The sequence below is a fragment of the Leiobunum rupestre genome, chromosome 2, assembly GCF_980474605.1.
Source record: "Leiobunum rupestre chromosome 2, qqLeiRupe1.1.hap1, whole genome shotgun sequence".
Classification (NCBI taxonomy): Eukaryota; Metazoa; Arthropoda; class Arachnida; order Opiliones; family Sclerosomatidae; genus Leiobunum; species Leiobunum rupestre.
In genome coordinates this window covers 82,469,417-82,491,067 of record NC_143385.1, presented here as the reverse complement: position 1 = coordinate 82,491,067, position 21,651 = coordinate 82,469,417, and the positions used below count along the sequence as shown (strand labels likewise).

At 44.3% G+C, this 21,651-nt stretch overlaps 72 non-coding genes across 72 annotated transcripts; all 72 read left to right on the top strand.

The window, feature by feature from the left end:
- Positions 1–3,203: 3,203 nt before the first annotated feature.
- Positions 3,204–3,276, top strand: TRNAR-CCU (transfer RNA arginine (anticodon CCU)). Its single transcript has one exon. It is a non-coding gene; the product is annotated as a tRNA-Arg (tRNA).
- A 94-nt stretch (positions 3,277–3,370) lies between these two features.
- Positions 3,371–3,443, top strand: TRNAR-CCU (transfer RNA arginine (anticodon CCU)). The gene has a single exon. It is a non-coding gene; the product is annotated as a tRNA-Arg (tRNA).
- A 262-nt stretch (positions 3,444–3,705) lies between these two features.
- Positions 3,706–3,778, top strand: TRNAR-CCU (transfer RNA arginine (anticodon CCU)). Its single transcript has one exon. It is a non-coding gene; the product is annotated as a tRNA-Arg (tRNA).
- Positions 3,779–3,871: 93 nt separating this feature from the next.
- TRNAR-CCU (transfer RNA arginine (anticodon CCU)) lies at positions 3,872–3,944 on the top strand. Its single transcript has one exon. It is a non-coding gene; the product is annotated as a tRNA-Arg (tRNA).
- Positions 3,945–4,038: 94 nt separating this feature from the next.
- TRNAR-CCU (transfer RNA arginine (anticodon CCU)) lies at positions 4,039–4,111 on the top strand. The gene has a single exon. It is a non-coding gene; the product is annotated as a tRNA-Arg (tRNA).
- Positions 4,112–4,539: 428 nt separating this feature from the next.
- TRNAR-CCU (transfer RNA arginine (anticodon CCU)) lies at positions 4,540–4,612 on the top strand. Its single transcript has one exon. It is a non-coding gene; the product is annotated as a tRNA-Arg (tRNA).
- Positions 4,613–4,871: 259 nt separating this feature from the next.
- On the top strand, positions 4,872–4,944 carry TRNAR-CCU (transfer RNA arginine (anticodon CCU)). The gene has a single exon. It is a non-coding gene; the product is annotated as a tRNA-Arg (tRNA).
- Positions 4,945–5,038: 94 nt separating this feature from the next.
- Positions 5,039–5,111, top strand: TRNAR-CCU (transfer RNA arginine (anticodon CCU)). Its single transcript has one exon. It is a non-coding gene; the product is annotated as a tRNA-Arg (tRNA).
- Positions 5,112–5,205: 94 nt separating this feature from the next.
- TRNAR-CCU (transfer RNA arginine (anticodon CCU)) lies at positions 5,206–5,278 on the top strand. The gene has a single exon. It is a non-coding gene; the product is annotated as a tRNA-Arg (tRNA).
- A 94-nt stretch (positions 5,279–5,372) lies between these two features.
- On the top strand, positions 5,373–5,445 carry TRNAR-CCU (transfer RNA arginine (anticodon CCU)). The gene has a single exon. It is a non-coding gene; the product is annotated as a tRNA-Arg (tRNA).
- A 261-nt stretch (positions 5,446–5,706) lies between these two features.
- On the top strand, positions 5,707–5,779 carry TRNAR-CCU (transfer RNA arginine (anticodon CCU)). Its single transcript has one exon. It is a non-coding gene; the product is annotated as a tRNA-Arg (tRNA).
- A 94-nt stretch (positions 5,780–5,873) lies between these two features.
- On the top strand, positions 5,874–5,946 carry TRNAR-CCU (transfer RNA arginine (anticodon CCU)). Its single transcript has one exon. It is a non-coding gene; the product is annotated as a tRNA-Arg (tRNA).
- Positions 5,947–6,207: 261 nt separating this feature from the next.
- TRNAR-CCU (transfer RNA arginine (anticodon CCU)) lies at positions 6,208–6,280 on the top strand. The gene has a single exon. It is a non-coding gene; the product is annotated as a tRNA-Arg (tRNA).
- Positions 6,281–6,374: 94 nt separating this feature from the next.
- On the top strand, positions 6,375–6,447 carry TRNAR-CCU (transfer RNA arginine (anticodon CCU)). The gene has a single exon. It is a non-coding gene; the product is annotated as a tRNA-Arg (tRNA).
- Positions 6,448–6,706: 259 nt separating this feature from the next.
- Positions 6,707–6,779, top strand: TRNAR-CCU (transfer RNA arginine (anticodon CCU)). The gene has a single exon. It is a non-coding gene; the product is annotated as a tRNA-Arg (tRNA).
- Positions 6,780–6,873: 94 nt separating this feature from the next.
- Positions 6,874–6,946, top strand: TRNAR-CCU (transfer RNA arginine (anticodon CCU)). The gene has a single exon. It is a non-coding gene; the product is annotated as a tRNA-Arg (tRNA).
- A 259-nt stretch (positions 6,947–7,205) lies between these two features.
- Positions 7,206–7,278, top strand: TRNAR-CCU (transfer RNA arginine (anticodon CCU)). The gene has a single exon. It is a non-coding gene; the product is annotated as a tRNA-Arg (tRNA).
- A 94-nt stretch (positions 7,279–7,372) lies between these two features.
- TRNAR-CCU (transfer RNA arginine (anticodon CCU)) lies at positions 7,373–7,445 on the top strand. Its single transcript has one exon. It is a non-coding gene; the product is annotated as a tRNA-Arg (tRNA).
- Positions 7,446–8,205: 760 nt separating this feature from the next.
- Positions 8,206–8,278, top strand: TRNAR-CCU (transfer RNA arginine (anticodon CCU)). The gene has a single exon. It is a non-coding gene; the product is annotated as a tRNA-Arg (tRNA).
- Positions 8,279–8,539: 261 nt separating this feature from the next.
- TRNAR-CCU (transfer RNA arginine (anticodon CCU)) lies at positions 8,540–8,612 on the top strand. The gene has a single exon. It is a non-coding gene; the product is annotated as a tRNA-Arg (tRNA).
- A 94-nt stretch (positions 8,613–8,706) lies between these two features.
- Positions 8,707–8,779, top strand: TRNAR-CCU (transfer RNA arginine (anticodon CCU)). The gene has a single exon. It is a non-coding gene; the product is annotated as a tRNA-Arg (tRNA).
- A 94-nt stretch (positions 8,780–8,873) lies between these two features.
- TRNAR-CCU (transfer RNA arginine (anticodon CCU)) lies at positions 8,874–8,946 on the top strand. The gene has a single exon. It is a non-coding gene; the product is annotated as a tRNA-Arg (tRNA).
- A 94-nt stretch (positions 8,947–9,040) lies between these two features.
- Positions 9,041–9,113, top strand: TRNAR-CCU (transfer RNA arginine (anticodon CCU)). Its single transcript has one exon. It is a non-coding gene; the product is annotated as a tRNA-Arg (tRNA).
- Positions 9,114–9,207: 94 nt separating this feature from the next.
- TRNAR-CCU (transfer RNA arginine (anticodon CCU)) lies at positions 9,208–9,280 on the top strand. Its single transcript has one exon. It is a non-coding gene; the product is annotated as a tRNA-Arg (tRNA).
- A 261-nt stretch (positions 9,281–9,541) lies between these two features.
- TRNAR-CCU (transfer RNA arginine (anticodon CCU)) lies at positions 9,542–9,614 on the top strand. Its single transcript has one exon. It is a non-coding gene; the product is annotated as a tRNA-Arg (tRNA).
- Positions 9,615–9,708: 94 nt separating this feature from the next.
- On the top strand, positions 9,709–9,781 carry TRNAR-CCU (transfer RNA arginine (anticodon CCU)). The gene has a single exon. It is a non-coding gene; the product is annotated as a tRNA-Arg (tRNA).
- A 94-nt stretch (positions 9,782–9,875) lies between these two features.
- TRNAR-CCU (transfer RNA arginine (anticodon CCU)) lies at positions 9,876–9,948 on the top strand. Its single transcript has one exon. It is a non-coding gene; the product is annotated as a tRNA-Arg (tRNA).
- A 243-nt stretch (positions 9,949–10,191) lies between these two features.
- On the top strand, positions 10,192–10,264 carry TRNAR-CCU (transfer RNA arginine (anticodon CCU)). Its single transcript has one exon. It is a non-coding gene; the product is annotated as a tRNA-Arg (tRNA).
- Positions 10,265–10,525: 261 nt separating this feature from the next.
- TRNAR-CCU (transfer RNA arginine (anticodon CCU)) lies at positions 10,526–10,598 on the top strand. Its single transcript has one exon. It is a non-coding gene; the product is annotated as a tRNA-Arg (tRNA).
- Positions 10,599–11,191: 593 nt separating this feature from the next.
- On the top strand, positions 11,192–11,264 carry TRNAR-CCU (transfer RNA arginine (anticodon CCU)). The gene has a single exon. It is a non-coding gene; the product is annotated as a tRNA-Arg (tRNA).
- Positions 11,265–11,525: 261 nt separating this feature from the next.
- Positions 11,526–11,598, top strand: TRNAR-CCU (transfer RNA arginine (anticodon CCU)). Its single transcript has one exon. It is a non-coding gene; the product is annotated as a tRNA-Arg (tRNA).
- A 94-nt stretch (positions 11,599–11,692) lies between these two features.
- Positions 11,693–11,765, top strand: TRNAR-CCU (transfer RNA arginine (anticodon CCU)). Its single transcript has one exon. It is a non-coding gene; the product is annotated as a tRNA-Arg (tRNA).
- A 262-nt stretch (positions 11,766–12,027) lies between these two features.
- On the top strand, positions 12,028–12,100 carry TRNAR-CCU (transfer RNA arginine (anticodon CCU)). The gene has a single exon. It is a non-coding gene; the product is annotated as a tRNA-Arg (tRNA).
- Positions 12,101–12,194: 94 nt separating this feature from the next.
- On the top strand, positions 12,195–12,267 carry TRNAR-CCU (transfer RNA arginine (anticodon CCU)). Its single transcript has one exon. It is a non-coding gene; the product is annotated as a tRNA-Arg (tRNA).
- Positions 12,268–12,528: 261 nt separating this feature from the next.
- On the top strand, positions 12,529–12,601 carry TRNAR-CCU (transfer RNA arginine (anticodon CCU)). Its single transcript has one exon. It is a non-coding gene; the product is annotated as a tRNA-Arg (tRNA).
- Positions 12,602–12,693: 92 nt separating this feature from the next.
- On the top strand, positions 12,694–12,766 carry TRNAR-CCU (transfer RNA arginine (anticodon CCU)). Its single transcript has one exon. It is a non-coding gene; the product is annotated as a tRNA-Arg (tRNA).
- A 263-nt stretch (positions 12,767–13,029) lies between these two features.
- On the top strand, positions 13,030–13,102 carry TRNAR-CCU (transfer RNA arginine (anticodon CCU)). Its single transcript has one exon. It is a non-coding gene; the product is annotated as a tRNA-Arg (tRNA).
- A 262-nt stretch (positions 13,103–13,364) lies between these two features.
- Positions 13,365–13,437, top strand: TRNAR-CCU (transfer RNA arginine (anticodon CCU)). Its single transcript has one exon. It is a non-coding gene; the product is annotated as a tRNA-Arg (tRNA).
- Positions 13,438–13,531: 94 nt separating this feature from the next.
- Positions 13,532–13,604, top strand: TRNAR-CCU (transfer RNA arginine (anticodon CCU)). Its single transcript has one exon. It is a non-coding gene; the product is annotated as a tRNA-Arg (tRNA).
- A 94-nt stretch (positions 13,605–13,698) lies between these two features.
- Positions 13,699–13,771, top strand: TRNAR-CCU (transfer RNA arginine (anticodon CCU)). Its single transcript has one exon. It is a non-coding gene; the product is annotated as a tRNA-Arg (tRNA).
- Positions 13,772–13,865: 94 nt separating this feature from the next.
- Positions 13,866–13,938, top strand: TRNAR-CCU (transfer RNA arginine (anticodon CCU)). The gene has a single exon. It is a non-coding gene; the product is annotated as a tRNA-Arg (tRNA).
- A 262-nt stretch (positions 13,939–14,200) lies between these two features.
- On the top strand, positions 14,201–14,273 carry TRNAR-CCU (transfer RNA arginine (anticodon CCU)). The gene has a single exon. It is a non-coding gene; the product is annotated as a tRNA-Arg (tRNA).
- Positions 14,274–14,369: 96 nt separating this feature from the next.
- TRNAR-CCU (transfer RNA arginine (anticodon CCU)) lies at positions 14,370–14,442 on the top strand. The gene has a single exon. It is a non-coding gene; the product is annotated as a tRNA-Arg (tRNA).
- A 96-nt stretch (positions 14,443–14,538) lies between these two features.
- Positions 14,539–14,611, top strand: TRNAR-CCU (transfer RNA arginine (anticodon CCU)). Its single transcript has one exon. It is a non-coding gene; the product is annotated as a tRNA-Arg (tRNA).
- A 96-nt stretch (positions 14,612–14,707) lies between these two features.
- On the top strand, positions 14,708–14,780 carry TRNAR-CCU (transfer RNA arginine (anticodon CCU)). Its single transcript has one exon. It is a non-coding gene; the product is annotated as a tRNA-Arg (tRNA).
- Positions 14,781–14,876: 96 nt separating this feature from the next.
- TRNAR-CCU (transfer RNA arginine (anticodon CCU)) lies at positions 14,877–14,949 on the top strand. The gene has a single exon. It is a non-coding gene; the product is annotated as a tRNA-Arg (tRNA).
- Positions 14,950–15,043: 94 nt separating this feature from the next.
- Positions 15,044–15,116, top strand: TRNAR-CCU (transfer RNA arginine (anticodon CCU)). The gene has a single exon. It is a non-coding gene; the product is annotated as a tRNA-Arg (tRNA).
- A 96-nt stretch (positions 15,117–15,212) lies between these two features.
- Positions 15,213–15,285, top strand: TRNAR-CCU (transfer RNA arginine (anticodon CCU)). The gene has a single exon. It is a non-coding gene; the product is annotated as a tRNA-Arg (tRNA).
- Positions 15,286–15,714: 429 nt separating this feature from the next.
- On the top strand, positions 15,715–15,787 carry TRNAR-CCU (transfer RNA arginine (anticodon CCU)). The gene has a single exon. It is a non-coding gene; the product is annotated as a tRNA-Arg (tRNA).
- Positions 15,788–16,215: 428 nt separating this feature from the next.
- TRNAR-CCU (transfer RNA arginine (anticodon CCU)) lies at positions 16,216–16,288 on the top strand. Its single transcript has one exon. It is a non-coding gene; the product is annotated as a tRNA-Arg (tRNA).
- A 94-nt stretch (positions 16,289–16,382) lies between these two features.
- TRNAR-CCU (transfer RNA arginine (anticodon CCU)) lies at positions 16,383–16,455 on the top strand. The gene has a single exon. It is a non-coding gene; the product is annotated as a tRNA-Arg (tRNA).
- A 262-nt stretch (positions 16,456–16,717) lies between these two features.
- On the top strand, positions 16,718–16,790 carry TRNAR-CCU (transfer RNA arginine (anticodon CCU)). Its single transcript has one exon. It is a non-coding gene; the product is annotated as a tRNA-Arg (tRNA).
- Positions 16,791–16,884: 94 nt separating this feature from the next.
- Positions 16,885–16,957, top strand: TRNAR-CCU (transfer RNA arginine (anticodon CCU)). Its single transcript has one exon. It is a non-coding gene; the product is annotated as a tRNA-Arg (tRNA).
- Positions 16,958–17,218: 261 nt separating this feature from the next.
- Positions 17,219–17,291, top strand: TRNAR-CCU (transfer RNA arginine (anticodon CCU)). Its single transcript has one exon. It is a non-coding gene; the product is annotated as a tRNA-Arg (tRNA).
- Positions 17,292–17,383: 92 nt separating this feature from the next.
- TRNAR-CCU (transfer RNA arginine (anticodon CCU)) lies at positions 17,384–17,456 on the top strand. The gene has a single exon. It is a non-coding gene; the product is annotated as a tRNA-Arg (tRNA).
- A 263-nt stretch (positions 17,457–17,719) lies between these two features.
- Positions 17,720–17,792, top strand: TRNAR-CCU (transfer RNA arginine (anticodon CCU)). Its single transcript has one exon. It is a non-coding gene; the product is annotated as a tRNA-Arg (tRNA).
- Positions 17,793–18,054: 262 nt separating this feature from the next.
- Positions 18,055–18,127, top strand: TRNAR-CCU (transfer RNA arginine (anticodon CCU)). The gene has a single exon. It is a non-coding gene; the product is annotated as a tRNA-Arg (tRNA).
- Positions 18,128–18,221: 94 nt separating this feature from the next.
- Positions 18,222–18,294, top strand: TRNAR-CCU (transfer RNA arginine (anticodon CCU)). The gene has a single exon. It is a non-coding gene; the product is annotated as a tRNA-Arg (tRNA).
- A 94-nt stretch (positions 18,295–18,388) lies between these two features.
- TRNAR-CCU (transfer RNA arginine (anticodon CCU)) lies at positions 18,389–18,461 on the top strand. The gene has a single exon. It is a non-coding gene; the product is annotated as a tRNA-Arg (tRNA).
- A 94-nt stretch (positions 18,462–18,555) lies between these two features.
- Positions 18,556–18,628, top strand: TRNAR-CCU (transfer RNA arginine (anticodon CCU)). Its single transcript has one exon. It is a non-coding gene; the product is annotated as a tRNA-Arg (tRNA).
- Positions 18,629–18,890: 262 nt separating this feature from the next.
- Positions 18,891–18,963, top strand: TRNAR-CCU (transfer RNA arginine (anticodon CCU)). The gene has a single exon. It is a non-coding gene; the product is annotated as a tRNA-Arg (tRNA).
- Positions 18,964–19,059: 96 nt separating this feature from the next.
- On the top strand, positions 19,060–19,132 carry TRNAR-CCU (transfer RNA arginine (anticodon CCU)). Its single transcript has one exon. It is a non-coding gene; the product is annotated as a tRNA-Arg (tRNA).
- Positions 19,133–19,228: 96 nt separating this feature from the next.
- Positions 19,229–19,301, top strand: TRNAR-CCU (transfer RNA arginine (anticodon CCU)). Its single transcript has one exon. It is a non-coding gene; the product is annotated as a tRNA-Arg (tRNA).
- A 96-nt stretch (positions 19,302–19,397) lies between these two features.
- TRNAR-CCU (transfer RNA arginine (anticodon CCU)) lies at positions 19,398–19,470 on the top strand. Its single transcript has one exon. It is a non-coding gene; the product is annotated as a tRNA-Arg (tRNA).
- Positions 19,471–19,566: 96 nt separating this feature from the next.
- On the top strand, positions 19,567–19,639 carry TRNAR-CCU (transfer RNA arginine (anticodon CCU)). Its single transcript has one exon. It is a non-coding gene; the product is annotated as a tRNA-Arg (tRNA).
- A 94-nt stretch (positions 19,640–19,733) lies between these two features.
- Positions 19,734–19,806, top strand: TRNAR-CCU (transfer RNA arginine (anticodon CCU)). Its single transcript has one exon. It is a non-coding gene; the product is annotated as a tRNA-Arg (tRNA).
- Positions 19,807–19,902: 96 nt separating this feature from the next.
- TRNAR-CCU (transfer RNA arginine (anticodon CCU)) lies at positions 19,903–19,975 on the top strand. The gene has a single exon. It is a non-coding gene; the product is annotated as a tRNA-Arg (tRNA).
- A 429-nt stretch (positions 19,976–20,404) lies between these two features.
- Positions 20,405–20,477, top strand: TRNAR-CCU (transfer RNA arginine (anticodon CCU)). Its single transcript has one exon. It is a non-coding gene; the product is annotated as a tRNA-Arg (tRNA).
- A 262-nt stretch (positions 20,478–20,739) lies between these two features.
- TRNAR-CCU (transfer RNA arginine (anticodon CCU)) lies at positions 20,740–20,812 on the top strand. Its single transcript has one exon. It is a non-coding gene; the product is annotated as a tRNA-Arg (tRNA).
- A 94-nt stretch (positions 20,813–20,906) lies between these two features.
- TRNAR-CCU (transfer RNA arginine (anticodon CCU)) lies at positions 20,907–20,979 on the top strand. Its single transcript has one exon. It is a non-coding gene; the product is annotated as a tRNA-Arg (tRNA).
- Positions 20,980–21,073: 94 nt separating this feature from the next.
- On the top strand, positions 21,074–21,146 carry TRNAR-CCU (transfer RNA arginine (anticodon CCU)). Its single transcript has one exon. It is a non-coding gene; the product is annotated as a tRNA-Arg (tRNA).
- Positions 21,147–21,242: 96 nt separating this feature from the next.
- Positions 21,243–21,315, top strand: TRNAR-CCU (transfer RNA arginine (anticodon CCU)). Its single transcript has one exon. It is a non-coding gene; the product is annotated as a tRNA-Arg (tRNA).
- The last annotated feature ends 336 nt before the right edge of the window (positions 21,316–21,651 follow it).

The window sequence follows — 21,651 nt, the reverse complement described above, 5'->3', positions numbered from 1 at the left end:
AACATCCCGTTGAAATCCAGCAGTCGGCTATTTGACGAAAACAATTCGGCTGCCCCATGGCAAAACCTTCTAACCAACAAATTTGTGAAAAATTAGATTTTTACGCATCAGTATTACTAAGGCATGTACAAAAGTACTGTAAAAGTTTCAGGTAAAAGTCATAAATATTTAATTATTTATGACTTAAAAAATGGTTTTGGATTTTATAATTTTCGCATTAAAAACCACGTTAAAATCTTATAACTTAGGTTTTGAAAAAGTCAAATATCTCAAATTTACGATCGTGTTAGTTAAAAGGTTTTGCCATGGGACAGCCGCATTCACCGACCCTAATTAAGCTGTCTAGAGCTACGCTACTACCAACGTTTCGCGTTCATCAACAATGTATTTATTTATCTTTCGGAAGAATGACAATGTTGAGACGGTCATCAACGAACGTCACCACTCTTTTTGAATATTCGACTATTTGATCCGAGGGTCGGAAATTCACCCAAAAGGTGTACATAGGAACGCTGGATCTCACGCTTTCTTAGTGGATTTCGAGATTTCTCGTTGGATTTGAGGATTTCTTGTTGTATTTCGGGATTTCTCGCTGAATTGCCAGATTCCACGTCGGATTTCGGGTATCTGGACGGATTTCGCAATTTCGCCATTTTTCGATTTCTTGTTGTATTTCGAGATTTCCTGTTGTATTTCGAGATTTCTTGTTGTATTTCGAGATTTCTTGTTGTATTTCGAGATTTCTTGTTGTATTTTTCGATTTCTTGTTGTATTTTTCGATTTCTTGTTGTATTTCGAGATTTCTTGTTGTATTTCGAGATTTCTCGACGGATTTCTCAATTTTGATATTTCTCGATTTCTTGTTGGATTTCTCGAAGAATTTCGCAATTTGGAAATTTTTAGATTTACCGTCGGATTTTGAGATTTATCGGTTGGATATCAGGATTTTACGGCGGATTTCGGTATTTTAAGATTTATCGCTCGATTTTAAGATTTATCGCTGGATTTTAAGATTTCTCGTTGGATTAAAGATTTCTCACTGGATTTCAAGATTTCACGTCGGATTTCGAGATTTGGAAGTAATCCCGGCTAGATTTCTGATTTCTTTTCAGATTTCTTGGAAAGTGTTCGGAATTTCTTTAAATGTCTGACCCCTAGAATTTATTCGGAGAAACGAATATTCGCGAACATTTTCAAGGCCTAATTCAATGGTGACTCTGTGGCGCCTTTCGTCTAACGCCACTCAAATATTTATTTGGGAGAGCTTAAAGTTTTATGTTAACAAAATCCGAATGAAAAATCTTTGGTAACAAAAGACATCTTTAACCGACAAAAGATTTACGCAGGCTGAACTGGAGCATAACAACTTTTCATTTAAAATAAACTGTTTATGACGGCGTCCGATTGATAATTATAATCAAAACATTTAAAAATTCATTCAATATTTTATAAATAATAAATAAGTTTTTAAATCGATTGATTATAATTATGTTATTTTAAATTCAACTTTAAGCTACTTCGAAATATTCAACAGGCTCCAAGCGTTAGGCAACGTATTGATATATACACTCTTTTTCGCGGTCTTTTCGAACCCTCTTTTTGGCTGCCCGCTAGTCGGCCATTACCTGGAACCACCGGTGGAGGGTCTAGGCTCTAGTCTTTGGTCCCAGGATATGGAGAATGGGGGTTAAGTGGGGTAAACTCAACATGGACGCGCCCAGCAAAATTCCAAAAAAAAAAGAGTCTATAGCTTACCCTGGAATTTAAAAGGGCCTCAAATCAGGGTTGGCTGATTTAAATCCAATTGTTTTAAATCGTGCTTAAAACCAAATTTTAAATCAAGTTATTTAAAAAAATAGCTAGTTGATTTAATTTACACAATGTATTTCAATGAGGGAATCAAATTTGACCACAAACAGATTCTTAAAAAAATAAAATAGGCATACAAACATTTTTAGCAAACTAAAATATTAAATATTGAATAAATTTAATTAAGATTTCATTTAATTCAAGATTAGCTACCTGATAAAAGTAAAATACCCCGTTAATAATGCAATGAACGAGCCATAAAATGAATACAAATCAATAAATTCAAAAAAATCCGATTTAAATTAAATAATCGATTGATTTGATTCTTATTAAAAAAATTAAAAAAGGGCCAATATGCCTCGAATCCTACCAAAAAAAAACTAAAAAAATTACAAATAAGCAAAAACCTTTGATGGGAGAAGTAACTTTTAAATTTCTTAAATTTCCAAGGAAGCGTTGAAATTAAAATTCAGCTAGCTTTAAGAAACCATAAGTGGCCCTAAGACCCTTCTAAGTATCCAAAAACAAAGGGTCCCCTCCTATTTTGTTCTACCTAATTTGTGGAGCACGAAATATATTTTACTCGATTATGTTTTCCTAGGAGGAATTTATTTATCTTACGGAGAAGTTCTATGTAGTTGAGACGGTCCGCGTACATCATAGTCCAATTTACCCCCGACACGAAGGTGGGGGGGGGGGGGGGCAGGGCCGTCTTTGCATATTGTGAGGCCCTGGCACTTTTTAATTTGGGGGCCCCCTATGGTGGCTTACGAATTGGGGGCAATGTTACTGTACGAGTTTTACTATTTCCGGTTTTCTCGTCACGATGCCCATTGTTTTCCTAAGCACGCCGTCGCGAAGTACATGGAGAATATGACTTGAACAATGGAAATTAATAATGTAATTTTCGTTTCAAAGACTTTAACTAGCGAAAATAGAAGCGCCATCTATTGATTAATTTAAAATTGAAAAAAAAATTAATTTACTTAAAGCCGCGTATAGACGTCACTACTATAAGTAATGCCCATCGATGGCATCGATGAGGGTAAAAAGTGTAAGTCATGTTATATTTTTAGTACCGTCCGTCGCCTTTGGACGTCGCTAACTTTCATAAAATACACCGAAAGCACCGTTTCAAAAAATTAGCGTACAGCATGGGCAAACTACTAGATTGCCCATGCTGTACGCTAATTTTCAGTAACTTCATCGGTTAAACCACAATAGCCAAAAATTCCGTAAAACTGGATAAGGCGTCGGTCTCCTAAACCGAAGATTGCAAGTTCGAGTCCCGCCTGGGGTACGAGTTGCTTTCCTTTTGAATGGAATCTCCGGGATTCTCGGTAGGCATTTGGTAAATATTCAAATAAAAATAAATAACAAAACCAGTCAAGGAGGCCCTCGTGGCCCAATGGATAAGGCGTCGGTCTCCTAAACCGAAGATTGCGAGTTCGAGTCCCGCCGGGGGTAGGAGCTGCTTTCCTTTTGAATAGAATCTGCGGGATTCTGGGTAGGCATTCGGTTAGTATTCAAATAAAAATAGATAACAAAACATCTGGAGAAAGCCTCCGTGGCCCAATGGATAAGGCGTCGGTCTCCTAAACCGAAGTTTACGAGTTCGAATCCCGCCGGGGGTAGGAGTTGCATTCCTTTTGGCTGGGAACTGGGGGATTCTGGGTAGGCATTCGGTTAATATTTAAAAAAAATAAATAATTAAACAAGGCGTAGAAACGTCCCCGTGGCTCAATGGATAAGGCGTCGGTCTCCTCAACCGTGGATTGCGAGTTCGAGTCCCGCCGGGGGTACGAGTTGCTTTCCTTTTGAATAGAATCTGCGGGATTCTGGGTAGGCATTTGGTTAATATTCAAATAAAAATAAATAACAAAACAACTGCAGGAAGCCCCCGTGGCCCAATGGATAAGGCGTCGGTCTCCTAAACCGAAGATTACGAGTTCGAATCCCGCCGGGGGTAGGAGTTGCTTTACTTTTGAATAGAATCTGCGGGATTCTGGGTAGGCATTTGGTTAATATTCAAATAAAAATAAATAACAAAACACTGCAGGAAGCCCCCGTGGCCCAATGGATAAGGCGTCGGTCTCCTAAACCGAAGATTGCGACTTCGAGTCCCGCCGGGGGTACGAGTTGCATTCCTTTTGGCTGGAAACTGAGGGATTCTGGGTAGGCATTCGGTTAGTATTCAAATAAAAATAGATAACAAAACAACTGGAGAAAGCCCCCGTGGCCCAATGGATAAGGCGTCGGTCTCCTAAACCGAAGATTGCGAGTTCGAGTCCCGCCGGGGGTAGGAGTTGCTTTCCTTTTGAATAGAATCTGCGGGATTCTGGATAGGCATTTGGTTAATATTCAAATAAAAATCCATAATTAATCACCACATGGCAGCCGCCGTGGCCCAATGGATAAGGCGTCGGTCTCCTAAACCGAAGATTGCGACTTCGAGTCCCGCCGGGGGTACGAGTTGCATTCCTTTTGGCTGGAAACTGAGGGATTCTGGGTAGGCATTCGGTTAGTATTCAAATAAAAATAGATAACAAAACAACTGGAGAAAGCCCCCGTGGCCCAATGGATAAGGCGTCGGTCTCCTAAATCGAAGATTGCGAGTTCGAGTCCCACCGGGGGTAGGCGTTGCTTACCTTTTGAATAGAATCTGCGGGATTCTGGGTAGGCATTTGGTTAATATTCAATTAAAAATAAATAATTAAAAGAGATGTGGAAGCCCCCGTGGCCCAATGGATAAGGCGTCGGTCTCCTAAACCGAAGATTGCGAGTTCGAGTCCCGCCGGGGGTAGGAGTTGCTTTCATTTTTAATAGAATCTGCGGGATTCTAGGTAGGCATTTGGTTAATATTAAAAAAAATCCATAATTAATCACCAAATGGCAGCCGCCGTGGCCCAATGGATAAGGCGTCGGTCTCCTAAACCGAAGATTGCGACTTCGAGTCCCGACGGGGGTAGGAGTGGCTTTCCTTTTGAATAGAATCTGCGGGATTCTGGGTATGCATTTGGTTAATATTCAAATAAAAATAAATAATTAAACAAGATGCGGAAGCCCCCGTGGCCCAATGGATAAGGCGTCGGTCTCCTAAACCGAAGATTGCGCGTTCGAGTCCCGCCGGGGGTACGAGTTGCTTTCCTTTTGAATAGAATCTGCGGGATTCTGGGTATGCATTTGGTTAATATTCAAATAAAAATAAATAATTAAACAAGATGTGGAAGCCCCCGTGGCCCAATGGATAAGGCGTCGGTCTCCTAAACCGAAGATTGCGCGTTCGAGTCCCGCCGGGGGTACGAGTTGCTTTCCTTTTGAATAGAATCTGCGGGACTCTGGGTAGGCATTTGGTTAATATTCAAATAAAAATAAATAACAAAACAACTGCAGGAAGCCCCCGTGGCCCAATGGATAAGGCGTCGGTCTCCTAAATCGAAGATTGCGAGTTCGAGTCCCGCCGGGGGTAGGAGTTGCTTACCTTTTGAATAGAATCTGCGGGATTCTGGGTAGGCATTTGGTTAATATTCAATTAAAAATAAATAATTAAACAAGATGTGGAAGCCCCCGTGGCCCAATGGATAAGGCGTCGGTCTCCTAAACCGAAGATTGCGAGTTCGAGTCCCGCCGGGGGTAGGAGTTGCTTTCATTTTTAATAGAATCTGCGGGATTCTAGGTAGGCATTTGGTTAATATTCAAATAAAAATTAAAAACAAATCATCTGGAGAAAGCCCCCGTGGCCCAATGGATAAGGCGTCAGTCTCCTAAACCGAAGATTTCGCGTTCGAGTCCCGCCGGGGGTACGAGTTGCTTTCCTTTTAAATAGAATCTGCGGGACTCTGGGTAGGCATTTGGTTAATATTCAAATAAAAATAAATAATAAAACAAGATGTGGAAGCCCCCGTGGCCCAATGGATAAGGCGTCGGTCTCCTAAACCGAAGATTGCGAGTCCGAGTCCCGCCGGGGGTAGGAGTTGCTTTCCTTTTGAATAGAATCTGCGGGATTCTGGGTATGCATTTGGTTAATATTCAAATAAAAATAAATAATTAAACAAGATGTGGAAGCCCCCGTGGCCCAATGGATAAGGCGTCGGTCTCCTAAACCGAAGATTGCGCGTTCGAGTCCCGCCGGGGGTACGAGTTGCTTTCCTTTTGAATAGAATCTGCGGGACTCTGGGTAGGCATTTGGTTAATATTCAAATAAAAATAAATAACAAAACAACTGCAGGAAGCCCCCGTGGCCCAATGGATAAGGCGTCGGTCTCCTAAATCGAAGATTGCGAGTTCGAGTCCCACCGGGGGTAGGCGTTGCTTACCTTTTGAATAGAATCTGCGGGATTCTGGGTAGGCATTTGGTTAATATTCAATTAAAAATAAATAATTAAACAAGATGTGGAAGCCCCCGTGGCCCAATGGATAAGGCGTCGGTCTCCTAAACCGAAGATTGTGAGTTCGAGTCCCGCCGGGGGTAGGAGTTGCTTTCATTTTTAATAGAATCTGCGGGATTCTAGGTAGGCATTTGGTTAATATTCAAATAAAAATTAAAAACAAATCATCTGGAGAAAGCCCCCGTGGCCCAATGGATAAGGCGTCAGTCTCCTAAACCGAAGATTGCGCGTTCGAGTCCCGCCGGGGGTACGAGTTGCTTTCCTTTTGAATAGAATCTGCGGGACTCTGGGTAGGCATTTGGTTAATATTAAAAAAAATCCATAATTAATCACCAAATGGCAGCCGCCGTGGCCCAATGGATAAGGCGTCGGTCTCCTAAACCGAAGATTGCGACTTCGAGTCCCGACGGGGGTACGAGTTACTTTCCTTTTGAATAGAATCTGCGGGATTCTGGGTAGGCATTTGGTTAATATTCAAATAAAAATAAAAAACAAATCATCTGGAGAAAGCCCCCGTGGCCCAATGGATAAGGCGTCAGTCTCCTAAACCGAAGATTGCGCGTTCGAGTCCCGCCGGGGGTACGAGTTGCTTTCCTTTTGAATAGAATCTGCGGGACTCTGGGTAGGCATTTGGTTAATATTCAAATAAAAATAAATAACAAAACAACTGCAGGAAGCCCCCGTGGCCCAATGGATAAGGCGTCGGTCTCCTAAACCGAAGATTGCGAGTTCGAGTCCCGCCGGGGGTAGGAATTGCTTTCCTTTTGAATAGAATCTGCGGGATTCTGGGTAGGCATTTGGTTAATATTAAAAAAAATCCATAATTAATCACCAAATGGCAGCCGCCGTGGCCCAATGGATAAGGCGTCGGTCTCCTAAACCGAAGATTGCGACTTCGAGTCCCGACGGGGGTACGAGTTACTTTCCTTTTGAATAGAATCTGCGGGATTCTGGGTAGGCATTTGGTTAATATTCAAATAAAAATAAAAAACAAATCATCTGGAGAAAGCCCCCGTGGCCCAATGGATAAGGCGTCAGTCTCCTAAACAGAAGATTGCGCGTTCGAGTCCCGCCGGGGGTACGAGTTGCTTTCCTTTTGAATAGAATCTGCGGGACTCTGGGTAGGCATTTGGTTAATATTCAAATAAAAATAAATAACAAAACAACTGCCGGAAGCCCCCGTGGCCCAATGGATAAGGCGTCGGTCTCCTAAACCGAAGATTGCGAGTCCGAGTCCCGCCGGGGGTAGGAGTTGCTTTCCTTTTGAATAGAATCTGCGGGATTCTGGGTAGGCATTTGGTTAATATTCAAATAGAAATTAATAACAAAACATTTGGAGAAAGCCCCCGTGGCCCAATGGATAAGGCGTCGGTCTCCTAAACCGAATATTGCGAGTTCGAGTCCCGCCGGATGTAGGAGTTGCTTTCTATTTGAATAGAATCTGCGGAATTCTGGGTAGGCATTTGGTTAATATTCAAATAAAAATAAATAACAAAACAACTGGAGAAAGCCCCCGTGGCCCAATGGATAAGGCGTCGGTCTCCTAAACCGAAGATTGCAAGTTCGAGTCCCGCCGGGGTAGGAGTTGCTTTCCTTTTGAATAGAATATGCGGGATTCTGGGTAGGCATTTGGTTAATATTCAAATAAAAATCCATAATTAATCACCACATGGCAGCCGCCGTGGCCAAATGGATAAGGCGTCGGTCTCCTAAACCGAAGATTGCGACTTCGAGTCCCGCCGGGGGTAGGAGTTGCTTTCCTATTGAATAGAATCTGCGGGATTCTGGGTAGGCATTTGGTTAATATTCAAATAAAAATAAAAAACAAATCATCTGGAGAAAGCCCCCGTGGCCCAATGGATAAGGCGTCAGTCTCCTAAACCGAAGTTTGCGCGTTCGAGTCCCGCCGGGGGTACGAGTTGCTTTCCTTTTGAATAGAATCTGCGGGACTCTGGGTAGGCATTTGGTTAATATTCAAATAAAAATAAATAACAAAACAACTGCCGGTGCCCCCGTGGCCCAATGGATAAGGCGTCGGTCTCCTAAACCGAAGATTGCGAGTCCGAGTCCCGCCGGGGGTAGGAGTTGCTTTCCTTTTGAATAGAATCTGCGGGATTCTGCGTAGGCATTTGGTTAAAATTCAAATAAAAATCCATAATTAATCACCACATGGCAGCCGCCGTGGCCCAATGGATAAGGCGTCGGTCTCCTAAACCGAAGATTGCGACTTCGAGTCCCGCCGGGGGTAGGAGTTGCTTTCCTTTTGAATAGAATCTGCGGGATTCTGGGTATGCATTTGGTTAATATTCAAATAAAAATAAATAATTAAACAAGATGTGGAAGCCCCCGTGGCCCAATGGATAAGGCGTCAGTCTCCTAAACCGAAGATTGCGCGTTCGAGTCCCGCCGGGGGTACGAGTTGCTTTCCTTTTGAATAGAATCTGCGGGATTCTGGGTAGGCATTTGGTTAATATTCAAATAAAAATAAATAACAAAACAACTGCCGGAAGCCCCCGTGGCCCAATGGATAAGGCGTCGGTCTCCTAAACCGAAGATTGCGAGTTCGAGTCCCGCCGGGGGTAGAAGTTGCTTTCCTTTTGAATAGAATCTGCGGGATTCTGGGTAGGCATTTGGTTAATATTCAAATAAAAATCCATAATTAATCACCACATGTCAGCCGCCGTGGCCCAATGGATAAGGCGTCGGTCTCCTAAACCGAAGATTGCGAGTTCGAGTCCCGCCGGGGGTAGGAGTTGCTTTCTTTTTTAATAGAATCTGCGGGATTCTAGGTAGGCATTTGCTTAATATTCAAATAAAAATTAATAACAAAACAATTGGAGAAAGCCCCCGTGGCCCAATGGATTAGGCGTCGGTCTCCTAAACCGAAGATTGCGAGTTCGAGTCCCGCCGGGGGTACGAGTTACTATCCTTTTGAATAGAATCTGTGGGATTCTGGGTATGCATTTGGTTAATATTCAAATAAAAATAAATAATTAAACAAGATGTGGAAGCCCCCGTGGCCCAATGGATAAGGCGTCGGTCTCCTAAACCGAAGATTGCGAGTTCGAGTCCCGCCGGGGGTAGGAGTTGCTTTCTTTTTTAATAGAATCTGCGGGATTCTAGGTAGGCATTTGCTTAATATTCAAATAAAAATTAATAACAAAACAATTGGAGAAAGCCCCCGTGGCCCAATGGATTAGGCGTCGGTCTCCTAAACCGCAGATTGCGTGTTCGAGTCCCGCCGGGGGTACGAGTTGCTTTCCTTTTGAATAGAATCTGCGGGATTCTGGGTAGGCATTTGGTTAATATTCAAATAAAAATTAATAACAAAACAATTGGAGAAAGCCCCCGTGGCCCAATGGATTAGGCGTCGGTCTCCTAAACCGAAGATTGCGAGTTCGAGTCCCGCCGGGGGTAGAAGTTGCTTTCCTTTTGAATAGAATCTGCGGGATTCTGGGTAGGCATTTGGTTAATATTCAAATAAAAATAAATAACAAAACAACTGCCAGAAGCCCCCGTGGCCCAATGGATAAGGCGTCGGTCTCCTAAACCGAAGATTGCGAGTTCGAGTCCCGCCGGGGGTAGAAGTTGCTTTCATTCTGAATAGAATCTGCGGGATTCTGGGTAGGCATTTGGTTAATATTCAAATAAAAATAAATAACAAAACAACTCAAGGAAGCCCCCGTGGTCCAATGGATAAGGCGTCGGTCTCCTAAATCGAAGATTGCGAGTTCGACTCCCGCCGGGGGTACGAGTGTCTTACTTTTTGGCTGGATTCCGGGAAGGCATTTCGTTGATTTTCCAATTAAAATAAGTCTGTAAAGTAGGCCTCCGTGGCACAATGGATAAGGCGTCGGTCTCCTAAACCGAAGATTGCGAGTTCGAGTCACGCCGGGGGTACGAGTTGCTTTCCTTTTGAATAGAATCTGCGGGATTCTGGGTAGGCATTTGGTTAATATTCATATAAAAATAAATAACAAAACAACTGCAGGAAGCCCCCGTGGCCCAATGGATAAGGCGTTGGTCTCCTAAACCGAAAATTGCGAGTTCGAATCCCGCCGGGGGTACGAGTTGCATTCCTTTTGGCTGGAAACTGAGGGATTCTGGGTAGGCATTCGGTTAGTATTAAAATCAAAATAAATAATTAAGCAAGACGTGGAAGCCCCCGTGGCACAATGGATAAGGTGTCGGTCTCCTAAACCGAAGATTGCGAGTTCGAGTCCCGCCAGGGGTAGGAGTTGCTTTCTTTTTGAATAGAATCTGCGGGATTCTGGGTAGGCATTTGGTTAATATTCAAATAAAAATTAATAACAAAACATCTGCAGAACGCCCCCGTGGCCCAATGGATAAGGCGTCGGTCTCCTAAACCGAAGATTGCGAGTTCGAGTCCCGCCGGGGGTACGAGTTGCTTTCTTTTTTAATAGAATCTGCGGGATTCTGGGTAGGCATTTGGTTAATATTCAAATAAAAATAAATAACAAAACAACTGCCAGAAGCCCCCATGGCCCAATGGATAAGGCGGCGGTCTCCTAAACCGAAGATTGCGAGTTCGAGTCCCGCCGGGGGTAGAAGTTGCTTTCATTTTGAATAGAATCTGCGGGATTCTGGGTAGGCATTTGGTTAATATTCAAATAAAAATAAATAACAAAACAACTGCCAGAAGCCCCCGTGGCCCAATGGATAAGGCGTCGGTCTCCTAAACCGAAGATTGCGACTTCGAGTCCCACCGGGGGTAGGAGTTGCTTTCCTTTTGAATAGAATCTGCGGGATTCTGGGTAGGCATTTGGTTAATATTAAAAAAAATCCATAATTAATCACCAAATGGCAGCCGCCGTGGCCCAATGGATAAGGCGTCGGTCTCCTAAACCGAAGATTGCGACTTCGAGTCCCGCCGGGGGTAGGAGTTGCTTTCCTTTTGAATAGAATCTGCGGGATTCTGGGTATGCATTTGGTTAATATTCAAATAAAAATAAATAATTAAACAAGATGTGGAAGCCCCCGTGGCCCAATGGATAAGGCGTCGGTCTCCTAAACCGAAGATTGCGAGTTCGAGTCCCGCCGGGGGTAGGAGTTGCTTTCTTTTTTAATAGAATCTGCGGGATTCTAGGTAGGCATTTGGTTAATATTCAAATAAAAATAAAAAACAAAACATCTGGAGAAAGCCCCCGTGGCCCAATGGATAAGGCGTCAGTCTCCTAAACCGAAGATTGCGCGTTCGAGTCTCACCGGGAGTACGAGTTGCTTTCCTTTTGAATAGAATCTGCGGGATTCTGGGTAGGCATTTGGTTAATATTCAAATAAAAATAAATAACAAAACAACTGCAGGAAGCCCCCGTGGCCCAATGGATAAGGCGTCGGTCTCCTAAACCGAAGATTGCGAGTTCGAGTCCCGCCGGGGGTAGGAGTTGCTTTCTATTTGAATAGAATCTGCGGAATTCTGGGTAGGCATTTGGTTAATATTCAAATAAAAATAAATAACAAAACAACTGGAGAAAGCCCCCGTGGCCCAATGGATAAGGCGTCGGTCTCCTAAACCGAAGATTGCAAGTTCGAGTCCCGCCGGGGGTAGAAGTTGCTTTCCTTTTGAATAGAATCTGCGGGATTCTGGGTAGGCATTTGGTTAATATTCAAATAAAAATCCATAATTAATCACCACATGGCAGCCGCCGTGGCCAAATGGATAAGGCGTCGGTCTCCTAAACCGAAGATTGCGACTTCGAGTCCCGCCGGGGGTAGGAGTTGCTTTCCTATTGAATAGAATCTGCGGGATTCTGGGTAGGCATTCGGTTAATATTCAAATAAAAAATAAATAATTAAACAAGATGTGGAAGCCCCCGTGGCCCAATGGATAAGGCGTCGGTCTCCTAAACCGAAGATTGCGAGTTCGAGTCCCGCCGGGGGTACGAGTTACTTTCCTTTTGAATAGAATCTGCGGGATTCTGGGTAGGCATTTCGTTAATATTCAAATAAAAATAAATAATTAAACAAGACGTGGAAGCCCCCGTGGCCCAATGGATAAGGCGTCGGTCTCCTAAGCCGAAGATTGCGAGTTCGAGTCCCGCCGGGGGTACGAGTTGCATTCCTTTTGGCTGGAAACTGAGGGATTCTGGGTAGGCATTCGGTTAGTATTTAAATAAAAATAGATAACAAAACAACTGGAGAAAGCCCCCGTGGCCCAATGGATAAGGCGTCGGTCTCCTAAACCGAAGATTGCGACTTCGAGTCCCACCGGGGGTAGGCGTTGCTTACCTTTTGAATAGAATCTGCGGGATTCTGGGTAGGCATTTGGTTAATATTCAATTAAAAATAAATAATTAAACAAGATGTGGAAGCCCCCGTGGCCCAATGGATAAGGCGTCGGTCTCCTAAACCGAAGATTGCGAGTTCGAGTCCCGCCGGGGGTAGGAGTTGCTTTCATTTTTAATAGAATCTGCGGGATTCTAGGTAGGCATTTGGTTAATATTAAAAAAAATCCATAATTAATCACCGAATGGCAGCCGCCGTGGCCCAATGGATAAGGCGTCGGTCTCCTAAACCGAAGATTGCGAGTTCGAGTCCCGCCGGGGGTAGGAGTTGCTTTCTTTTTTAATAGAATCTGCGGGATTCTGGGTAGGCATTTGGTTAATATTCAAATATAAATAAATAACAAAACGTTTGGGGAAAGCCCCCCTGGCAAAATGGATAAGGCGTCGGTCTCCTAAACCGAAGATTGCGAGTTCGAGTCCCGCCGGGGGTAGGAGTTGCTTTCTTTTTTAATAGAATCTGCGGGATTCTGGGTAGGCATTTGGTTAATATTCAAATAAAAAAAAATAATTAAACGACACGTGGAAACGTCCCCGTGGCCCAATGGATAAGGCGTCGGTCTCCTAAACCGAAGATTGCGAGTTCGAGTCCCGCCGGGGGTACGAGTTGCTTTCCTTTTGAATAGAATCTGCGGGATTCTGGGAAGGCATTTGGTTAATATTCAAATAAAAATCCATAATTAATCACCACGTGGAATCCGCCGTGGCCCAATGGATAAGGCGTCGGTCTTCTAAACCGAAGATTGCGAGTTCGGGTCCCGCCGGGGGTAGGAATTGCTTTCTTTTTTAATAGAATCTGCGGGATTCTGGGTAGGCATTTGGTTAATATTCAAATAAAAATAAATGATTAAACAACACGTGGAACGCCCCCGTGGCCCAATGGATAAGGCGTCGGTCTCCTAAACCGAAGATTGCGAGTTCGAGTCTCGCTGGGGGTACGAGTTGCTTTCCTTTTGAATAGAATCTGCGGGATTCTGGGTAGGCATTCGGTTTATATTCAAATAAAAATAAATAACAAAACGGTTGGAGAAAGCCCCCGTGGCCCAATGGATAAGGCGTCGGTCTCCTAAACCGAAGATTGCGAGTTCGAGTCCCGCCGGGGGTTCGAGTTGTTTTCCTGTTGAATAGAATCTGCGGGATTCTGGGTAGGCATTTGGTTAATATTCCAATAAAAATAAATAACAAAACGGTTGGAGAAAGCCCCCGTGGCCCAATGGATAAGGCGTCGGTCTCCTAAACCGAACATTGCGAGTTCGAGTCTCGCTGGGGGTACGAGTTGCTTTCCTTTTGAATAGAATCTGCGGGATTCTGGGTAGGCATTTGGTTAATATTCAAATAAAAATAAATAACAAAACTATTGTAGAAAACCCCCGTGGCCCAATGGATAAGGCGTCGGTCTCCTAAACCGAAGATTGCGAGTTCGAGTCCCGCCGGGGGTACGAGTTGTTTTCCTGTTGAATAGAATCTGCGGGATTCTAGGTAGGCATTTGGTTAATATTCAAATAAAAATAAATAACAAAACAACTGCAGGAAACCCCCTGTGGCCCAATGGATAAGGCGTCGGTCTCCTAAACCGAAGATTGCGACTTCGAGTCCCGCCGGGGGTAGGAGTTGCTTTCTTTTTGAATAGAATCTGCGGGATTCTGGGTAGGCATTCGGTTTATATTCAAATAAAAATAAATAACAAAACGGTTGGAGAAAGCCCCCGTGGCCCAATGGATAAGGCGTCGGTCTCCTAAACCGAAGATTGCGAGTTCGAGTCCCGCCGGGGGTAGGAGTTGCTTTCTTTTTTAATAAAATCTGCGGGATTCTGGGTAGGCATTTGGTTAATATTCAAATAAAAATAAATAATTAAACAACACGTGGAAACGCCCCCGTGGCCCAATGGATAAGGCGTCGGTCTCCTAAACCGAAGATTGCGAGTTCGAGTCCCGCCGGGGGTACGAGTTGCTTTCCTTTTGAATAGAATCTTCGGGGTTCTGGGTAGGCATTTGGTTAATATTCAAATAAAAATAAATAATTAAACAAAACGTGGAAACGCCCCCGTGGCCCAATGGATAAGGCGTCGGTCTCCTAAACCGAAGATTGCGAGTTCGATTCCCGCCGGGGGTAGGAGTTGCTTTCTTTTTTAATAAAATCAGCGGGATTCTGGGTAGGCATTTGGTTAATATTCAAATAAAAATAAATAATTAAACAACATGTGGAAACGCCCCCGTGGCCCAATGGATAAGGCGTCGGTCTCCTAAACCGAAGATTGCGAGTTCGAGTCCCGCCGGGGGTACGAGTTGCTTTCCTTTTGAATAGAATCTTCGGGGTTCTGGGTAGGCATTTGGTTAATATTCAAATAAAAATAAATAATTAAACAACACGTGGAAACGCCCCCGTGGCCCAATGGATAAGGCGTCGGTCTCCTAAACCGAAGATTGCGAGTTCGAGTCCCGCCGGGGGTAGGAGTTGCTTTCTTTTTGAATAGAATCTGCGGGATTCTGGGTAGGCATTTGGTTAATATTCCAATAAAAATAAATAACAAAACGGTTGGAGAAAGCCCCCGTGGCCCAATGGATAAGGCGTCGGTCTCCTAAACCGAAGATTGCGAGTTCGAGTCCCGCCGGGGGTAGGAGTTGCTTTCTTTTTTAATAAAATCTGCGGGATTCTGGGTAGGCATTTGGTTAATATTCAAATAAAAATAAATAATTAAACAACACGAGGAAACGCCCCCGTGGCCCAATGGATAAGGCGTCGGTCTCCTAAACCGAAGATTGCGAGTTCGAGTCCCGCCGGGGGTACGAGTTGCTTTCCTTTTGAATAGAATCTGCGGGATTCTGGGAAGGCATTTGGTTAATATTCAAATAAAAATCCATAATTAATCACCACGTGGAAGCCGCCGTGGTCCAATGGATAAGGCGTCGGTCTTCTAAACCGAAGATTGCGAGTTCGGGTTCCGCCGGGGGTAGGAATTGCTTTCTTTTTGAATAGAATCTGCGGGATTCTGGGTAGGCATTCGGTTTATATTCAAATAAAAATAAATAACAAAACGGCTGGAGAAAGCCCCCGTGGCCCAATGGATAAGGCGTCGGTCTCCTAAACCGAAGATTGCGAATTCGAGTCCCGCCGGGGTAGGAGTTGCTTTCTTTTTTAATAAAATCTGCGGGATTCTGGGTAGGCATTTGGTTAATATTCAAATAAAAATAAATAATTAAACAACACGAGGAAACGCCCCCGTGGCCCAATGGATAAGGCGTCGGTCTCCTAAACCGAAGATTGCGAGTTCGAGTCCCGCCGGGGGTACGAGTTGCTTTCCTTTTGAATAGAGTCTGCGGGATTCTGGGAAGGCATTTGGTTAATATTCAAATAAAAATAAAAAACAAAACATCTGGAGAAAGCCCCCGTGGCCCAATGGATAAGGCGTCAGTCTCCTAAACCGAAGATTGCGCGTTCGAGTCTCACCGGGAGTACGAGTTGCTTTCCTTTTGAATAGAATCTGCGGGATTCTGGGTAGGCATTTGGTTAATATTCAAATAAAAATAAAAAACAAAACATCTGGAGAAAGCCCCCGTGGCCCAATGGATAAGGCGTCAGTCTCCTAAACCGAAGATTGCGCGTTCGAGTCTCACCGGGAGTACGAGTTGCTTTCCTTTTGAATAGAATCTGCGGGATTCTGGGTAGGCATTTGGTTAATATTCAAATAAAAATAAATAACAAAACAACTGCAGGAAGCCCCCGTGGCCCAATGGATAAGGCGTCGGTCTCCTAAACCGAAGATTGCGAGTTCGAGTCCCGCCGGGGGTAGGAGTTGCTTTCTATTTGAATAGAATCTGCGGAATTCTGGGTAGGCATTTGGTTAATATTCAAATAAAAATAAATAACAAAACAACTGGAGAAAGCCCCCGTGGCCCAATGGATAAGGCGTCGGTCTCCTAAACCGAAGATTGCAAGTTCGAGTCCCGCCGGGGGTAGAAGTTGCTTTCCTTTTGAATAGAATCTGCGGGATTCTGGGTAGGCATTTGGTTAATATTCAAATAAAAATCCATAATTAATCACCACATGGCAGCCGCCGTGGCCAAATGGATAAGGCGTCGGTCTCCTAAACCGAAGATTGCGACTTCGAGTCCCGCCGGGGGTAGGAGTTGCTTTCCTATTGAATAGAATCTGCGGGATTCTGGGTAGGCATTCGGTTAATATTCAAATAAAAAATAAATAATTAAACAAGATGTGGAAGCCCCCGTGGCCCAATGGATAAGGCGTCGGTCTCCTAAACCGAAGATTGCGAGTTCGAGTCCCGCCGGGGGTACGAGTTACTTTCCTTTTGAATAGAATCTGCGGGATTCTGGGTAGGCATTTCGTTAATATTCAAATAAAAATAAATAATTAAACAAGACGTGGAAGCCCCCGTGGCCCAATGGATAAGGCGTCGGTCTCCTAAGCCGAAGATTGCGAGTTCGAGTCCCGCCGGGGGTACGAGTTGCATTCCTTTTGGCTGGAAACTGAGGGATTCTGGGTAGGCATTCGGTTAGTATTTAAATAAAAATAGATAACAAAACAACTGGAGAAAGCCCCCGTGGCCCAATGGATAAGGCGTCGGTCTCCTAAACCGAAGATTGCGACTTCGAGTCCCACCGGGGGTAGGCGTTGCTTACCTTTTGAATAGAATCTGCGGGATTCTGGGTAGGCATTTGGTTAATATTCAATTAAAAATAAATAATTAAACAAGATGTGGAAGCCCCCGTGGCCCAATGGATAAGGCGTCGGTCTCCTAAACCGAAGATTGCGAGTTCGAGTCCCGCCGGGGGTAGGAGTTGCTTTCATTTTTAATAGAATCTGCGGGATTCTAGGTAGGCATTTGGTTAATATTAAAAAAAATCCATAATTAATCACCAAATGGCAGCCGCCGTGGCCCAATGGATAAGGCGTCGGTCTCCTAAACCGAAGATTGCGAGTTCGAGTCCCGCCGGGGGTAGGAGTTGCTTTCTTTTTTAATAGAATCTGCGGGATTCTGGGTAGGCATTTGGTTAATATTCAAATATAAATAAATAACAAAACGTTTGGGGAAAGCCCCCCTGGCAAAATGGATAAGGCGTCGGTCTCCTAAACCGAAGATTGCGAGTTCGAGTCCCGCCGGGGGTAGGAGTTGCTTTCTTTTTTAATAGAATCTGCGGGATTCTGGGTAGGCATTTGGTTAATATTCAAATAAAAAAAAATAATTAAACGACACGTGGAAACGTCCCCGTGGCCCAATGGATAAGGCGTCGGTCTCCTAAACCGAAGATTGCGAGTTCGAGTCCCGCCGGGGGTACGAGTTGCTTTCCTTTTGAATAGAATCTGCGGGATTCTGGGAAGGCATTTGGTTAATATTCAAATAAAAATCCATAATTAATCACCACGTGGAATCCGCCGTGGCCCAATGGATAAGGCGTCGGTCTTCTAAACCGAAGATTGCGAGTTCGGGTCCCGCCGGGGGTAGGAATTGCTTTCTTTTTTAATAGAATCTGCGGGATTCTGGGTAGGCATTTGGTTAATATTCAAATAAAAATAAATGATTAAACAACACGTGGAACGCCCCCGTGGCCCAATGGATAAGGCGTCGGTCTCCTAAACCGAAGATTGCGAGTTCGAGTCTCGCTGGGGGTACGAGTTGCTTTCCTTTTGAATAGAATCTGCGGGATTCTGGGTAGGCATTCGGTTTATATTCAAATAAAAATAAATAACAAAACGGTTGGAGAAAGCCCCCGTGGCCCAATGGATAAGGCGTCGGTCTCCTAAACCGAAGATTGCGAGTTCGAGTCCCGCCGGGGGTTCGAGTTGTTTTCCTGTTGAATAGAATCTGCGGGATTCTGGGTAGGCATTTGGTTAATATTCCAATAAAAATAAATAACAAAACGGTTGGAGAAAGCCCCCGTGGCCCAATGGATAAGGCGTCGGTCTCCTAAACCGAACATTGCGAGTTCGAGTCTCGCTGGGGGTACGAGTTGCTTTCCTTTTGAATAGAATCTGCGGGATTCTGGGTAGGCATTTGGTTAATATTCAAATAAAAATAAATAACAAAACTATTGTAGAAAACCCCCGTGGCCCAATGGATAAGGCGTCGGTCTCCTAAACCGAAGATTGCGAGTTCGAGTCCCGCCGGGGGTACGAGTTGTTTTCCTGTTGAATAGAATCTGCGGGATTCTAGGTAGGCATTTGGTTAATATTCAAATAAAAATAAATAACAAAACAACTGCAGGAAACCCCCTGTGGCCCAATGGATAAGGCGTCGGTCTCCTAAACCGAAGATTGCGACTTCGAGTCCCGCCGGGGGTAGGAGTTGCTTTCTTTTTGAATAGAATCTGCGGGATTCTGGGTAGGCATTCGGTTTATATTCAAATAAAAATAAATAACAAAACGGTTGGAGAAAGCCCCCGTGGCCCAATGGATAAGGCGTCGGTCTCCTAAACCGAAGATTGCGAGTTCGAGTCCCGCCGGGGGTAGGAGTTGCTTTCTTTTTTAATAAAATCTGCGGGATTCTGGGTAGGCATTTGGTTAATATTCAAATAAAAATAAATAATTAAACAACACGTGGAAACGCCCCCGTGGCCCAATGGATAAGGCGTCGGTCTCCTAAACCGAAGATTGCGAGTTCGAGTCCCGCCGGGGGTACGAGTTGCTTTCCTTTTGAATAGAATCTTCGGGGTTCTGGGTAGGCATTTGGTTAATATTCAAATAAAAATAAATAATTAAACAAAACGTGGAAACGCCCCCGTGGCCCAATGGATAAGGCGTCGGTCTCCTAAACCGAAGATTGCGAGTTCGATTCCCGCCGGGGGTAGGAGTTGCTTTCTTTTTTAATAAAATCAGCGGGATTCTGGGTAGGCATTTGGTTAATATTCAAATAAAAATAAATAATTAAACAACATGTGGAAACGCCCCCGTGGCCCAATGGATAAGGCGTCGGTCTCCTAAACCGAAGATTGCGAGTTCGAGTCCCGCCGGGGGTACGAGTTGCTTTCCTTTTGAATAGAATCTTCGGGGTTCTGGGTAGGCATTTGGTTAATATTCAAATAAAAATAAATAATTAAACAACACGTGGAAACGCCCCCGTGGCCCAATGGATAAGGCGTCGGTCTCCTAAACCGAAGATTGCGAGTTCGAGTCCCGCCGGGGGTAGGAGTTGCTTTCTTTTTGAATAGAATCTGCGGGATTCTGGGTAGGCATTTGGTTAATATTCCAATAAAAATAAATAACAAAACGGTTGGAGAAAGCCCCCGTGGCCCAATGGATAAGGCGTCGGTCTCCTAAACCGAAGATTGCGAGTTCGAGTCCCGCCGGGGGTAGGAGTTGCTTTCTTTTTTAATAAAATCTGCGGGATTCTGGGTAGGCATTTGGTTAATATTCAAATAAAAATAAATAATTAAACAACACGAGGAAACGCCCCCGTGGCCCAATGGATAAGGCGTCGGTCTCCTAAACCGAAGATTGCGAGTTCGAGTCCCGCCGGGGGTACGAGTTGCTTTCCTTTTGAATAGAATCTGCGGGATTCTGGGAAGGCATTTGGTTAATATTCAAATAAAAATCCATAATTAATCACCACGTGGAAGCCGCCGTGGCCCAATGGATAAGGCGTCGGTCTTCTAAACCGAAGATTGCGAGTTCGGGTTCCGCCGGGGGTAGGAATTGCTTTCTTTTTGAATAGAATCTGCGGGATTCTGGGTAGGCATTCGGTTTATATTCAAATAAAAATAAATAACAAAACGGCTGGAGAAAGCCCCCGTGGCCCAATGGATAAGGCGTCGGTCTCCTAAACCGAAGATTGCGAATTCGAGTCCCGCCGGGGTAGGAGTTGCTTTCTTTTTTAATAAAATCTGCGGGATTCTGGGTAGGCATTTGGTTAATATTCAAATAAAAATAAATAATTAAACAACACGAGGAAACGCCCCCGTGGCCCAATGGATAAGGCGTCGGTCTCCTAAACCGAAGATTGCGAGTTCGAGTCCCGCCGGGGGTACGAGTTGCTTTCCTTTTGAATAGAGTCTGCGGGATTCTGGGAAGGCATTTGGTTAATATTCAAATAAAAATCCATAATTAATCACCACGTGGAAGCCGCCGTGGCCCAATGGATAAGGCGTCGGTCTTCTAAACCGAAGATTGCGAGTTCGGGTCCCGCCGGGGGTAGGAATTGCTTTCTTTTTTAATAGAATCTGCGGGATTCTGGGTAGGCATTTGGTTAATATTCAAATAAAAATAAATAATTAAACAACACGTGGAACGCCCCCGTGGCCCAATGGATAAGGCGTCGGTCTCCTAAACCGAAGATTGCGAGTTCGAGTCCTGCCGGGGGTAGGAGTTACTTTCTTTTTAAATAGAATCTGCGGGATTCTGGGTAGGCATTTGGTTAATATTAAAAAAAAAAAAAATAACAAAACGGTTGGAGAAAGCCCCCGTGGCCCAATGGATAAGGCGTCGGTCTCCTAAACCGAAGATTGCGACTTCGAGTCCCGCCGGGGGTAGGAGTTGCTTTCTTTTTGAATAGAATCTGCGGGATTCGTGGTAGGCATTCGGTTAATATTCAAATAAAAATAAATAACAAAACGTTTGGAGAAAGCCCCCGTGGCCCAATGGATAAGGCGTCGGTCTCCTAAACCGAAGATTGCGAGTTCGAGTCCCGCCGGGGGTAGGAGTTGCTTTCTTTTTTAATAAAATCTGCGGGATTCTGGGTAGGCATTTGGTTAATATTCAAATAAAAATAAATAATTAAACAACACGTGGAAACGCCCCCGTGGCCCAATGGATAAGGCGTCGGTCTCCTAAACCGAAGATTGCGAGTTCGAGTCCCGCCGGGGGTACGAGTTGTTTTCCTGTTGAATAGAATCTGCGGGATTCTAGGTAGGCATTTGGTTAATATTCAAATAAAAATAAATAACAAAACGTTTGGGGAAAGCCCCCGTGGCCCAATGGATAAGGCGTCGGTCTCCTAAACCGTAGATTGCGAGTTCGAGTCCCGCCGGGGTTAGGAGTTGCTTTCTTTTTTAATAGAATCTGCGGGATTCTGGGTAGGCATTTGGTTAATATTCAAATAAAAATCCATAATTAATCACCACGTGGAAGCCGCCGTGGCCCAATGGATAAGGCGTCGGTCTCCTAAACCGAAGATTGCGAGTTCGAGTCCCGCCAGGGGTACG